Here is a 15,432-nt window from a genome sequence, read left to right on the forward strand (position 1 = left end):
AGAGAAGGTCCAACACTCCTGTGGGCGGTGTCATGAGCTTATTCAAAGCTCCATGCTTCAGGCTCCATGGGAAGAGCTCGTCTCAGCGTGTCTCCAGCTAAGAAAGGCACGAGGACTGTTGGTTATATCTCCTATCCTGGGACGATGGCTCCAGGATTAGGCGAGCTTTGTTCTCAGTGGGTCCAAGAGCGATTCCTGAGATTCTGTTGAGGACTCTATTAAGCTTTAAACCCCTTATTCTAAGAGGGAGGGGTTCCTTCATGGAGATGAGGGTGAAAGAGGATTTGGCTTTGCGGGAGTTAAGGGAAGGCCTGCCTAGCAGTGCTGCCGTCTGAAGAAATGGATCAGACCGTGACTCAGCTGCTATTGCATACTGAAAGACAAAGAGAGAAATCTGCATCCAGAAGAGCAGGTAGCCGGGGGAAAGAGCCCAGGGCGTGTATTCCTGACCCAGAGTTCCTACCTTCCAGGGTGTGCAGCATTTGCTATTGCTCGAGCCTGTGATTTCTTTTAAGATTTTATTTTCTGTACCGAGTTTATAGTAAGCTGTGGTGTATTGCCTGTGGATATTTTGTTTCCTGCTGTCAAGTGACCAGTAAAGGATAATATTTTTGGACAATTCCCATGTGAAATGTGTTCCATTTTCCTGGATTGTTTTTCAGAGGAGCTCATGAAAAATCCTAAGCCCCTCCCCCCAACAAATAAAAACTGGTTGCATCATAGATGTGTGTGGCAGTGCAGATTCAGTTTGGAGTTGTGTGGAAATAGGAGATTTTTTTTATTGTTTGTGGTTTTTGCCTATTCCAGGGACAAGGCCTCATGGTCTGTAATCCAGGATGGGTAGCCAGCTTAACCCCTTCCAGCCCACAGCCTGTCTGGCTGAGTTGTCTCCAGTTTTGTGTTCCTGGGATTTTTTAATGATTTTGGATTTTACTCTGAGACCCCTGGTTCTTGGCCTGGGAAAGGATTACCAGCAAGTCTTTCTCCTGGGGCGGCCAGGTTAGGGAAGACTCTGCCTGCTCCAGCCCTACCAGTAGTTAATAGTTACATTTCTGTCCCAAAGAAGGAAACCAGGCATCATGAAACATTCATAATTTCCTCAATCTGCAAAAAAGGATAGCAGGGATCTGAAGGATATTTGGCTCTGTGGAGACTGACTCCTGGCTGCTTTTTTTTTTGTAAGGGGGAGGTGGGGGAAGGAGAGGGAATTTGTACTTTGGACTTTCTCAGAACAGAGGTCATAAAGTTTAACTGCAGGAGGATCTACATTTACAATTGCAAAACCCTGCAGACACTATGCAGTGTGTTAGGAAACTGTTTTACACCCTGGTTTTAATAAGTTTAGAATGATCATGTCTTTAAACTTACTAAAATCTCCCAGATTACATTTTTTTTTTTTTTGTGAGTGATGACCATTTTATTAGCCAGATGGTTGCACCAGGCTTTTCGCTTTGTATTAAACACACTGTCTTCTATCAGAATGATATGCTTTGTTAGATCTCTTCTTTTACATGTATACAGTTGTGGATCCAAAATTAGTGAAGGTCCCTTTTCCCAAATGCACAGTTAAGACCATTTGGGGGTTTTTTGTTTTTTTTTCTAAACCAGTTTCCCAGGGAGCTTGGCCTGTCTGACAAGCGTCCTCCTCAGAGGGGCTACAAGAAGGCGTGACCTTCCGTAGCGCGTGTTCTTTCAGCCACAGGGGGAGGCAAACAGCGTGTGCACGTTTGATGTTCAAAGGCACGTAAACTATTTTACCCGCGCTCGGCCACCGTCCCTGCTTTCTTTATGCTACAAAAGAAGCTAATTGGGTGAAAAGCATGTGATGGTTTCCAACAATGCAGCTAATTGTTTTGTCCCTTTTGTTTTTTCATTACTACTTTCTGGCTGTTCTCCTTTTCCTTTCTCTGGTTTATGATCTCTGCGGTTCTCTTTTGCAGTAATCTCACTGCCATTTTTCCCCCTCTTCCCCTACCTTGTCTGCTGCTGTCACTGCTCTTTCCCTAGTGTCACTCCTGTCACTCCTTCCACTCCTTCCCTAGTGTCACTCCTTCCACTCCCAGCATACACACACACGCTTTTCCCTATTTAGGTCTCCAACGTAAAGCAGGGACATTATGAAATAAAGCTTTAAATAGATCTTTTTTTTTTTAGTTAAAGTAAACAAAATCATTTGAGGCTCACCTTTCTGATTTTGTATTTAATTCCCGAGATGGTTTCAGCACTTCATGTTTTTCTAAGCTCTTTCCAGGTTTGGATTTAATGGTGTGTGGCTGCTTGGGCTGCTCCCCTACCTGGGCGTGGTGCAGGCTTTAAAGGGTCCCTGCCCCTCTGCTCTCAGCCAGGGTGAACTTGCGCTGCTGCTTCAGGGGCAGGGCCGGCGGAAGCACTAGGCAAACTAGGCGGTCGCCTAGGGCGCCAGCTTCCCGGGGGCGGCACTGCCCCGGTAAAATTAAGAGAGCCGCGCTTTCAAGCATGTGAGTCCTTTGCTGTCAGCCCGGGCGGAACGCGGCAGGACAGCTGGAGTCAGCGGCACCGGGCGTGCTCTCTTCTTCCCGCCCCCCCCCCCCCCGCGGGCCGGAAGAGGAAGTGGAGAGCATCGGGTGCCTGCGCGGGAAGAAGAGACCACGCTAGTGTGGTCTCTTCTTCCGCGCAGGCACCCGATGCTCACCACTTCCTCTTCCGGGCCGGGGGGGGGGGGGGGGGGAGGAGAAGAGAGCACGCCGGGCACGACTGGGAGTCAGCTGGGTGCCTGTGCGGGAGTCATCGGGTGTCAGCCGGGTGCCTGCGCGGGAGTCATCGGGTGTCAGACGGGTGCCAGCGCTGGAGTCTTCCCACGCAGGCACCCGATGCTCTCCACTTCCTCTTCCGGGCCGCGGAAGAAGAGAGCACACCGGTGCCGCTGCGGCACCGGCATGCTCTCTTCTTCCCGCGGCCCGGAAGAGGAAGTGGAGAGCATCGGGTGCCTGCGCGGGGAAGAAGAGGCCACGCTAGTGTCCGACGGGAAGAAGACTGCAGCGCGGCTCGGAGGAAAATGGAGTTTCAACCGCGGCCGATGGGACTCCGCCTCCGCGAGGGCTGAAAATGAAGAGGTTAGCGTTGGGAGGAGGCTGCTGCTGCCGCGAGTTCCCGGGGTGGGGGAGAGAGAGAGTGAATGAGCGAGCAAGCATGTGTGTTTGAGATTCTGTGTGTGTGAGTGAGAGATTGCATGTATGTGAATGATTGAGAGCCTGTGTATGTGAAAGAGAGTATGTCTGTGATTGAGAGCCTGCCTGTGAGAGAGAGAGCATGAATGTAAGTTTACCATTGGGAACCTGTATGTGTAAGTTTGTGTGAAAGAGTATGTGTGTATGATTGAGATCCTTTGTGTGTGAGAGAAATCATGTGTATGTATGATTAAGAGCCTGGGTGTATAAGTAAGAGAGAGATCATGTGTGTCTGTGTGTGATTGAGAACTGATTTAGGTGACGGAGCATGTGAGTATGTGATTGAGAGCCTGTGTGTAAATGAGAGAAAGAGAGGACATGTTTGTAAGCATGTGAATGAGAGTCTGTGTGTGAGAGAAAAAGACAGCATGTATTTATGTGATTGAAAGCCTGTGTGTGTGTGTAAGCGTGAAAAGATAGACAGCATGTGTGTAAATGTGTAATTAAGAGCCTATATGAGAGAGAAAAAACATGTGTATATGTGAGTACTGAGAGCATGTGTGTATAGGTGTGTCATTGAGAGCCAGTGTAAAAGAGAGCGCTGGTATGTGACTGAGAGAGGAGAAAGTTCCAAGCAAACCACCCCACCTCCTGCTAATTCAGAACAATCTCAGGACACCTGGATATCAAACGTTCCCAGGTATGCAGAGCAAAAAAATTTTTGTATCCTTATTATTTTTCATTACTGGGTCTTTGTGTCTGCTATTTTTAAATATTTTGTTGGTATCTGGAAATGTTTTATATGAGTTTTTAATTATTGGATATTCCACTCATCAGCTGTTTCGAAATATGTTGTTTTTGTTAGTACAGTTTTACTGCTGATGATTTTATATTTCTTGATTTGTTTTATAAGGATGGGTGATGTTTCTTTTTTCCTTTGTTACACTGCATACAGAGACTCTGGCTTGTTGCAGTTTCCAATTCAGTTTTTTCTGCATGCTTCTTGTTATGCGTTTTGGTCTCTTTATTCTATGTTAGGTGAGGGACAGCACGTGATTCAGGTGAGGTTTTCTGCTGGCGTGTTGTTTCTGTGTAGGACTCTATAGCAGCCTGACTTGGTCCGTTTTCCTAATAGGAGATGTATTGGTGTCTTAAGGCCTGGTGTAATATTTTCAGAGACTTATTGTACTTTAAAAGTGTGATCTTACATAAAATGCACACATTTACTTGTATTTAGTTTTAAACATATTGTATGGCTCTCATGGAATTACATTTTAAAATATGTGGCGTTTATGGCTCTCTCAGCCAAAAAGGTTTCCTGACCCCTGGTATAGAGCTTAGCCACTACTGCTGCTTCTGGTGTGTACTACAGCCTGCATGGAAGAAGAGTAAGAGAGCTGCTGGAGGGGGTAAGTAAAGATGGCTTTTTAAGTTCATTTTTCTTGATTGACTGCCATTTTAATTATTTAATATTATGTGATGTGTCTGCTTTTTTTGTTTGAGCAACAAGTATAGCTTTGGTTTATGTTTATTTTATATATTTTTATTTATTTATTTATTTATAAAAGAGTTTCTATACCGTCGATAAGACAAATCATCTCAATGGTTTACATGGCATAAAAATGTCAAATAAGTGTTCTGTTATAAATACAGACTTCGTTATTTTCATTAATGCACAATGTAAGTTAATTGTGTGTGGAGGCGGGGGGGGGGGGGGGGGCGGCATAGCTGACGTTTCGCTTAGGGCGCCTAATACCCTTGCACCGGCCCTGTTCAGGGGCAGCTTTAAAGGGGTGCCACAGTCATTATTGACAGCGCTCTGGATGGGGAGTGGCCCTGGCCCCATTTGCTTAATTACTCCCACCAGAATGAACCTGTGTCCTGCAAGTGTTTTAACTCTATTTTTCTAGTAGAGTAGGGGGTGGGCAATTTTTGGGGATCCTCCCTTTGACTTAACCCCACTTTTTTATGGGAGGCTGAAGGGGGGGGGGACTATAAAAATCCCCCAAGCACGTGATGTGAGTCTTTGCCGCCCCCGAGGTGGACTGACCAGGTGGAGAAAAGATTTCTCTGTGGTAGTGGAGGAGACTAAGACGGTAACTTTCAAACAGACACGCGCGTGCAAATGTGCGTGTGTTTGCCGGGGCACGCACCAATTTTATAACATGCGCGCAGTTATAAAGGAGAGGACTTCCTAAACCCCATACCTCACTTGCCTCCCTTTTACCCTACTAGCCTCGACACCTAAAATCCCACTGACTACAATTTTTTTTTTATTTATCTGCTTACATGCCGTCCATAGCAGAAGCAAGTTATGCAGTTGAGGCCCAGCCATGCTCGTAACCCCCGTTTTTTACGCGTGTGGCCGAATTAAAAATGTACCCGATAAGCATATTTTTGGGTCAGCATACTCTTATACACTCACGATGCATTTGCATACCATGAGCTTACTACATAAGAAGTTACTTTTTTTTTTTTTTTTAATGCTCAACTAAAGGAAACATACTGAAGTTGAGTGCACATACTTTTACTCATGCCTTATTGTCTTGGGGCTTCAGATTGCAAGCTGCTTGGGAAAGGAACTTACCTAAAAAATGTTCTAAACAGTCTTGATCTAAAAAAAATATTGGAAAAACAGTCAAGAAATACAAAACTGTAATTATAAAAATGAATGTGAGACAAGATGGCATCTGGGGCTGCCAGTCACATTCAGTAGCATGTTTTGTTTGTGCTGTTCTCATTTTCCAGTTTTCAAACAATATTCTCCCTCAGCATGTGACCTAATGCTATTTCACTATGGGATACCAACCCTTAATGACTGATAAAACATTTCAGTTATTCTAAACAGCAAATTTAATAAGAAGTGAAACAAAACAGTTAAAACGATATTAGCATATCAAATGTCTATACCAATACAAATGTATACATTTTGCAAGGGTTTACACCTCATGGTATGTTGTCTGCTTGCATGTTATTTCATTTCACGCTTATGATTATGATGCTGAAAACAAAAAAAAAAAATAGGATTGTTAACTTTGCAGTATGACACCAGTTTTAGGCCAAGTTGATGCAAACACAATGTTATAAATTATGGCATGCAGGGTTCAACATAACATTTTGGAGGCTTCTCACACAATTAAGGGAGAACCCCGTGGAAAGCAGGGTTCAAATCCCCCTCCCCCCTGTCCCTCCATGTGACCTTGAGCAAGTCACTTTATCTCCCTTTGGCTTAGGTACTCACATAAATTGTCAACATTTAGGAAAGGGACCTTTTGTACTTGTTTTCTAATAATGCCATCTTTTGGAAAAGTGGGCTAATAATCGCAAAAATTATTAACACTTATTAGTTTGCAGGAACTATAGAACAGCATTGAAACATTTTCACATCTCACATTGTCCTGGTACAGCTACAATGCTGCATTTCAGCCAACAGGAATATACAAAAACCTTTTATCTTCTATGATAAGATGAAATATTTCATCAAAAGGTATTAAATAATTCCATAGATAAAAAAAAAAAAAAAGTTCATTTAAACATGTCAGGTACATTTTCAATGGGATTTGTAACTGCAAAGCTACGCAGACCAGAAGTTGATTTCCCGACACAAGGTGCCCGTGTAAATAGTAATGTATGCAGTTAAAATGGATGAACGCGACTTTACTCATTTCTAAACGGTGGCGGAAGTTATGCCTGCCATCAGCATGCTGGCTACACATGTACTTTTTAAAAAAACAGGGAGGGTAATTCTTCAAACAGCCAGTAGGCTTTCCCCTGAATTTTCAAAGTTGATTTATGTACACAAATGCCTGGACGAAAAAAGTTAAGTCAGCTCGAGAGCAGGTTTAACTCTTGTGAGTGTGGATTTACATGCAGGCTCTCAAAAAATGGAATCCCGATCCTGCCCCACCAAGACGCCTAGTACTAGTACGCGTGAAATTGTGTTCCCTGTTTACTTTTATGAGCGTACCCACCAGGGCTAGTTCCAAAGGGCCATTTACGCAAATACAATTTGGTTTATGTAAATAAGTACCTTTGAAAATTACCCCCCCCCCGTATCTATATCCTTAATATGCCCCCTCCCTGGAATGCCTCTTGTTTATTGGTTCAATACATGCATGTTATGAACACACGTGCATAGTTTGGGTTAATCTGGAAAGAAGGAATGGAACGTCTGTTTATATTGGTGTAATACACAGACCTCCATCTCAGACAGAAGAGATGGATGGAGATTTTAATGGAGGGTATTCACAAAATTGCTGTGAAAGGGGAGGTTCTGCTGTTAGGGGATTTTAATCTTCCAGATATTGATTGGGGCATCCCAAGGAGATCCTGGATTCTCTGTTCTGTCAACAGGTAACAAAACCCACATGGGAGGGGGCGATGCTGGACCTGGGGTTTACCAACTGGACAGTGTTTCTGATGTTGTAGTGGATGATCATCTGGGAACCAGTGACCACTGGATGGTTTGGTTCAATATTAGGACACAAGAGATGAAGGTTCATTGCAAGGCAAGGATCCTAGACTTCAGCAAAACTAACTTTCTTAAAATGAGGTGTGCCTCAAGGCGTCCTTAGCTAGATGGGAAAATCTAAGGGAAGAAGAAAGTCAGTGGGCAAAACTAAAAGGAGATAACATAAGGATAACTCATCTTTTTTTATTAGGAATGTAAATAGAAGAGGAAAAACCATTATGGTTTTCTAAAGAAGAGGCTGAAAAGGTAAGGGAGAAAAGGTTATCATTCATAAACTACAAGAGATCGCTGAGAGAGGAGGTCAGGCGACAATATCTGGAAAAATTAAGAGAAGCTGGGGAAGTAATCAGGATTGCGAAGAAAAAATAGCAAATACAGTAAAATAGGGGGAAAGACTTTTTTTTAGATATGTTACATAAGACTTGCCATACTGGGTCAGACCAATGGTCCATCAAGCCCAGTATCCTGCCCCCAACAGTGGCCAATCCAAGTCATAAGTTCCTGGCAAATACCAAAACAGTAAATAAATCTCAAGCTACACTTGCTTAATAATTAATAGCAGCTTATGGATTTTTCTTCTAGGAACTTATCCAAACCTTTTTTAAACCCAGATACACTAACTGCTGTAACCACATCCTCTGGCAATGAATTACAGAGCTTAACCTATGTGCTGATTGAAAAAGAATTTTCTTTGCTTTGTTTATGAGCTACTTGCCCCCTAGTCCTTCTATTATCTGAGAGAGCAAATAACTGTTTTATATGAACTTGTCAGTGATAAAAGGAAGTGGAAAAGTGATATTGTGAGTGTGATGAAGTGACCATATTTCCCCCCCCCCCCCCTTTTTTGCATGTGTGGTTCCAGGCATTTAGCTTGGTCCACCTTAACTCCTACAGAGGCCAAGAGCTCTGTGGGTGAGACCCTGCTGGGAGGGCCTAAGAACGTGAGCCTCGATCAAGTTTCAGAACTGAGTGTTCATGAGGAGCTAGCAAAACTTAAAGTAGATAAGGCGATGGGACCGGATGGCATCCATCCGAGGGTACTAAGGGAACTTAAGAGATGTCCTGGCAGCTCCACTGACTGACCTTTTCAATGCTTCTTTAAAGGCTGGAGTAGTTCCAGAGGACTGGAAAAGGGCGGATGTGGTTCCTGTTCATAAAAGTGGAAGTAAGGAGGATGCTGGGAACTACAGGCCAGTGACCTCTGTGGTGAGCAAACTAATGGAATCGCTGCTAAAACAGAGGATAGTGCAATTTTTGGAATCCAATGGATTGCAAGATCCGAGGCAGCATGGTTTTACCAGATGTAAATCTTGTCAGATGAATCTTTTCAATTTCTTTAATTAGATAACCAGAGAGTTGGATTGCTAGACGTATTGTACCTGGATTTCAGCAAGGCCTTTGACATGGTTCCACACAGAAGACTTATAAATAAATTGTGCACCCTGGTATGGATCCTAGAGTTACTGACTGGGAGAGAAGCTGCCTAAGTGGAAGACGACAAAGGGTAGTTTTCTCTAAGGAGGGGGTTGTTTCTGGCGGTGGGCCTCAGGGAGCAGACCTTGCACCATTTCTTTTCAACATTTTTGTGAGCAACATAAAGGAAGGTTGTCAGGAAAGGTTTGCCTTTTTGCCGATGATACCAAAATCTGTAACTGGGTAGATAGCCAGGGAGGAGTGGAAAACATGAGGAGGAATCTGGCGAAGCTTGAGGAATGGTCAAAGCTCTGGCAGCTAAGATTTAATGATAAACAATGCAGAGTAATGCATTTAGGATGCAAAAACCCAAAGGAAAGGTACAGTATTGGAAGTGAATTTCTAAGCACAAAGGAAGCGCGGCATTTGGGAGTAATTGTATCTGATGATCTTAAGGCAGCCAAACAGGTGGATAAAGCAATGGTAAAAGCCAGAAAGATGCTTGGCTGCATAGGGAGAGGAATGGTCAGCAGAAAAAGGGAGGTGATATTGCCCCTGTATAGGTCCCTGGTGAGACTTCATTTGGAATATTGTGTACAATTCTGGAGACCACACCTTCAAAAGGATATAAACAGGATGGAATTGGTCTAGAGGGTGGCTACTAAAATCGTCAGTGGTCTTTGTTCTAAAGCATATAGGGATAGACTTAAAGACCTAAACATAAACACCCTAGAAAAAAGGCAAGATAGGAATGGTATGACAGAGACGTTTAAATAACTCCAAGGTTTCCATGCCCATAAGTATGAGGGGTCATGAGATTAGGTTGAAAGGGGATAGACTCAGAATTTATTTTAGGAAATATTTCTTTACAGAGAGGAAGGTGGATGTGTGGAACAGCTCTCAGTGGAAGTGGCAGAAACAAAAACAGTATCTGATCTCAAGAAAGCAAGGGATAAATACAGGGATTTCTAAGGAAGTGATGAGAATTATAATGCCAAATTTATTGGACGATGGGCAGACTGGAGAGGCTATACAGTCTTTTTCTGCTGACATGTTTCTATGTTTCTATTTTAGTAATACATAATCCACAATAACATCTAACTGAACATCGGGAGTGGTACAACAACCAACCTCTTGACGCATGAGAGCCACTACTCTAGTGTAAAGGAAAAGGAAAATGAGCGTAGGATCATTTAAATGTACAACTAACCATGGGCTTCCCAAACCTGTCCTGGAGTTTCAGGATATCCACAATGAATATGCATGAGATAAATCTGCATGTGCTAGAGACCCAGCCAATGCTAATGCTTCATGTATATCCATTGTGGGTATCCTGAAAACCTGACTGGCTGTGGAGTCCCCAGGACAGGTTTGGGAAGCCCTCGCCCTAAGTCGTGTGGAGCTGCAACATACCAACGTGACACGGTGCCATGAAGCTGAAATCAGGCCCTGCAGGCCCTGCATGCCCTGAAAGGGTTGCGTTGTTTCACAAGGAAGAAGTGGTCCAGTAATGCAGGGAAGCACGATCTCTGCGATATTCTATAATATAGGATCTATCTCCCATTCAGATTGTGCAACTTATTCACTTCAATAAAATGTGCTGGCTACAAGACGTGGTCCATGGCTGAATCTGTTTACAGAGAGTTCTAATACTGGGATCTACCTTTCCAGGCTGAAGGTCATATCACTTCTTCTTTCTTTTTTTTTTTTTTTTTTACTGGTTTGGCACATCCTTTCTGCTTGAAATTTGTTATGGCCCCCTCTCCTTCCCTCCAAGATTAAAAAAAAAAAAAAAAATTTCAACATTTTTGCCCTTCTTCTATGCATTTTACATTTCCTGTTGCACGCTGGAAGAGAATGCAGCAGGAATAAATCCAATTCCACAACGTTGCTGGGGACTGGAGGGGAGGGAGAAGGAGACATGGGAATATCTTAGAACTGGTTAACATATTTTTTTTCCTGTTCCCTTGTGCTTGTCTGTAGGATGAACAAAAGCTAAGCTAATTAATTAGCCTGGTTGATTGCTGAGGTAGCCAGGTTTCTTCAAATCAGAGATCAGTTTCAGTAGGGCGCCACATCTGTTTTGTTCATCAAGCGCCTCAGGACAGCTGAAAGAATGAATTACATACACAGTCCTCTCTGCATTCAATGGAAGACCATCCAGAGCACAGTGACAGGGAAATCCCTCCATCCAAATAATATGTGCCATCTTTGTGGTGACCTCCAAAAGTGCTAAGATTTTATTATTAGCATTCTGGTAAATTAATGTTCATAAAAATAACAGATTGCTATATGGCAATGGAGGCACTCCATTATCCAAATTGAAGGTAAATAACGTAAGCATCAAAGGTGCAGCTTTCCACCATTTGCTTCCTTGCTCCGATATTTCATTGTTCTTGCTGTTCTGTCCCCATCCACCACTATACATTCGGACAAACTGCTTCTGGTGGTGAGATGGTAATTTTTATTCCAGTTCCCTTCCTCCTTTCAGTTGGTATCCTCCCTGCTTACCCTGCCAGTAAGAGAGCCTACTGGTGCCAGCTGTAACAGCCAATGATGACAGGAGCACCCACCCAGTTTGGAACTGGACCAGATACTGTATTTATAAACATTAAGAAAAATACTAAATCGCCATTTCACCCGATAGTTAGTCAATACCAAAGTTGAGCACAAGCTATTATAAAAACTGAGAAACGCGGTTTCCCTCTCCCTATAATTCTAGACAGCTTTTCTTTCTCTTGACTTCAAATCTTTGTCAACAGTAGAGGCACTTATGAAAAATGACTATTTCTGACAGGAACATAATATAATATACACTAGCCTCAACTTCAGAAATACCCCAGGTACAATGGCACTTGAAAACATGGTTATATTTGTTTCAATGTATTTTTCATGATTAAGCTTAGTTTGATGTTGAAGAAAAGATCATATATGTATGCGACTAGTTTCACGGTAATTACTTTTTATTAGCTTACTGCTCTTCTAGTGTCAGGAACTAACATCCCAGGGGCCATTTCCTGTCTGCAAAAAAAAAAAAAAAAATCCAGCATGAACTCTTCAACCCTGGGGAAGAATATTTCCAAAGAAATCTGACCATGTAAATAAGGATTTACATGGCTAGATTGCCATTCAGGGGAGGCGTTCCAGGGGAAGGAGGATAGGATAGGTACAAGAAGCTAGCAGCTAGGCAGGCTTTTGGAAAACTGCACCCCCCCCTTCTCACCCCCCCACCTCAATGACACAATCATCACTCCTTTTCCAAACATGGACACTACTTCTGTTATGCTGTTACGAGGCCCTTTGGTCACTCAACAATAGGGGATGCCATGAACATCAGCCGCCACAGATCTCTTTCACTATGGGGGTTATTTTCAATAGCTTTCGCACCAAAAAGGGACTTTTCGCGTGCGATAGGGTGATCGGGGCGGAGTCGGCCCCGGAAGAGGAGGAGTCGGGGCGGCTCAGGGACCAATGATGCGGAGACATTGCTGGCAGCGAAAGGTAAGGACCCTTATCGCCGCCAGTTTCACGCCGAATAACTACACCTTTTATGGTGTAGTTATTCGATGCAAAAGCCGTCAGCCAGGGGACCGCAGTGGTACAATGGCTGCCAGCTTTCTCAGGCCCGCTCCCCCGCTTCGCTCCCGCCACCCGGTACCGTGCGATTTACTATTCTCCACGAGAATTTCTAACTTTCTAACTTGTGTCACTCAAAGATAAAGCACACACGGGATTTGTGTACATACCTAAAATGTCCTGGCTCTTAAGCATTTCTAACCAAATGCTTTTGAACACTAATTCTCTACGAGATTAGTGAATCTAGGCCCTTAATTCTTCTGGAGGAGTTATTCACAAAGGGGCTGATTTTAAAGGTTATGTGTGTGTGGTACATTTGTGCACGCCACCTGGCTCGCACAAATGTACACCCAATTTTATAACATGCGCGGGCTGCCGCGCACATGTTATAAAATCTGGAGTCAGCGCAAGCAAAGGAGGTGCACCGAGCCCTAGGGGAGGCCCAATGGCTTTCCCCGTTCCCTCCAAGGCCGTTCCGAAATCAGAATGGCCTTGGAGGAAACTTATTTTTGGTCCCCCCCACCTTTCCCTCCCTTTCCCTATCTAACCCACCCCCCAGCCCTACCTACCTTATTTCGTCGAGTTACGCCTACCACTGGCAGGCGTAACTTGCGCGCGCCGGCCAGCAGCCGGCACGCCATGCCGCGGCACAGGCTACTGTGCCGCAGCACTCGGCCCCACCCCCAGCCCGCCACCACGCCCCGTACCGCCCCTTTTTCGAAGCCCCAGGACATACGCACGTCCCGGGGCTTACGCGTGCCATTAAGCCTATGCAAAATAGGCTCGGCGTGCACAGGGGTAGATTTTCGGGGGTTACGCACGTAACCCTTTGAAAATCTACTCTAAAGAGTCTGTGTCCCTTTGGTAAAGAATGAGAGAGAGACATCTTGACTAAACAGGGAGCAGAAGCAATGCTGAAGTGCATCTGCCTGTCCATAGTTGTGTTATTGTCCTACATTCTTTTATAGACCAAACAATTTCTAACTTGTGACACTCAAAGACAAAGCACACACGGGATTTGTGTACATACCTAAAACGTCCTGGCTCTTAAGCATTTCTAACCAAATGCTTTGAACACTAATAGAGAACCTCTACAATGTAAAATATGACATTGCAGTAAGTGTGACAAAGTAAAATTCTTTTATAAAATAAACAGCATGAACTTTTGCCTTATTCGTATACTAAGCCAGCCTGCTGCTTTTTATCACTATGTTTTATTTTAGTTTCCTTTGGAGGTATTAAAAAAAAAAAAAAAGTAGTTGAAAATCTGTTTATATTTCTACCAGTTGATCTGTCTGGCTTGGTGTTTAATGTAAATAGTTAATTGCAAGCTTAAAAAGCTTTTCAGAAAACAGTATGGCTTTAATGAATTGAAGTGGCATGCCCTGCAATGTTGGCACTCAGAATTACCTCCAAAGTAAAATATTGTAGAATGCAAAAACGTACTTACTAAACTATTTGGGGATGTGGGAGCGGGAATGGCATTCCATGGGCAATGACAATGACCTTATATGCTGCGATACAGCTGGGCACGGCGGTGGCATGCATGGAAGCAAACTGTATCTCACTGGGCACATGGAAAACATCTCCACCAACCTTTTATATACGTGTTTCAGTCACGTTTTTTGCTTGGTCATTAAGGTGATCATTTTCAAAAGGACTTCTGCATTTAAAATGGTGTTTCAGCCGGTCTTTTTTTTTAATTGCCCGCTCAATATGCAGTTAAACTCAGGTGCGTGGATCATCTCCGCATGTTAAGTTTACCCGGACTGAGTGAGGTGTTCCTGGGGGTGGAATTGGGGAAGAGGTTTGTATTTACGTGCGTGCTTTATGGAATTCAGCAGGGTATGCACAGCTTTGCAGGAAAAATTTGGGCACGGCAGCCAGCAGGTGTAACTAGTTTTGATAGATCATTTTTCAAAGTGTATCCATGCGCGTAAGCCTGCTTTGAAAACTGGCAAAACTTCCACAAATTTATGCTGAGTTCCTTATGAGGGTAGTTTGAAAATCACCCTTCCTAGGCCCTGGCACTCAGCCCCTTAAAAATGTCACCGGCCATCCAGTGCTCCTACCATGTGACAGGGGCCGGCCAATGGCACAGATACCCTGTTACATGGTAAGGGCAAAGGGCCATCGGCGCCATTTTGATTAGTGGCAGCCGATGGCCAGGGAGCGGGAGATCGCTCCCAGGACCCCCACTGGACCACCAGGTACCTGTTAAAAGTTTTTGGGGCGGTCGGGAGGGTGGGGGAAGCTAAGGGATTAGTTTTAAAGGGTCAGGGTGGGTTTAGGGGTTATTTTTGTGTGCTGTTTTTCCTGCCCTCCCCCAAAACGATAAGAGAACCCCCACGAACAATATTGTGGGGTTTTCCTATCGTTTTGGGGGAGCCCCTGATTTCTGACGATTTTGAAAATATCGACGATATTTTCAATTGTCCAAAGCCCGATTCACATCCCTAATATTATTTAGTGTGTTTGTGCTTTTAATAGTCAGTAAGGTAGCGAATAAACAAGTTAGACTGTATTTTTAAATAGTCAGTCAGTAAGGCAGCTAGTAAGCAGTAGTTAGTGTGTTTATTTTTAAAAGTCTGTAAGGCAGCTAGTAAGCAGAACTGAGTGTTTGTATTTAAAAAAAAAAAAAAGTAGCCAGAAGCTAGAAATAAGCTAGGAGCAGTGTATACCTAAGTAAAAAGGTTGAAAAGTTCAGTTCAGTTACTCACCTTGGAAAGGTGTTGAGGTAGTGTGATTTGGTTTGAATAGGTACCAACATTTGTTAATCAAGAGAGCAGTGAGTCACTCTGGCTGACTAACTGAAGTTAGACTGTT

General features: G+C 43.7%; 1 protein-coding gene across 17 annotated transcripts in view; it reads right to left on the minus strand.

Moving 5' to 3' along the window:
• CACNA1C (calcium voltage-gated channel subunit alpha1 C) overlaps positions 1-15,432 on the minus strand; it is a 1,539,476-nt gene that overhangs the window by 960,852 nt on the left and 563,192 nt on the right. The window lies entirely within an intron of this gene.

Source organism: Rhinatrema bivittatum, chromosome 4, assembly GCF_901001135.1.
Source record: "Rhinatrema bivittatum chromosome 4, aRhiBiv1.1, whole genome shotgun sequence".
In the NCBI taxonomy this organism is placed as follows: Eukaryota; Metazoa; Chordata; class Amphibia; order Gymnophiona; family Rhinatrematidae; genus Rhinatrema; species Rhinatrema bivittatum.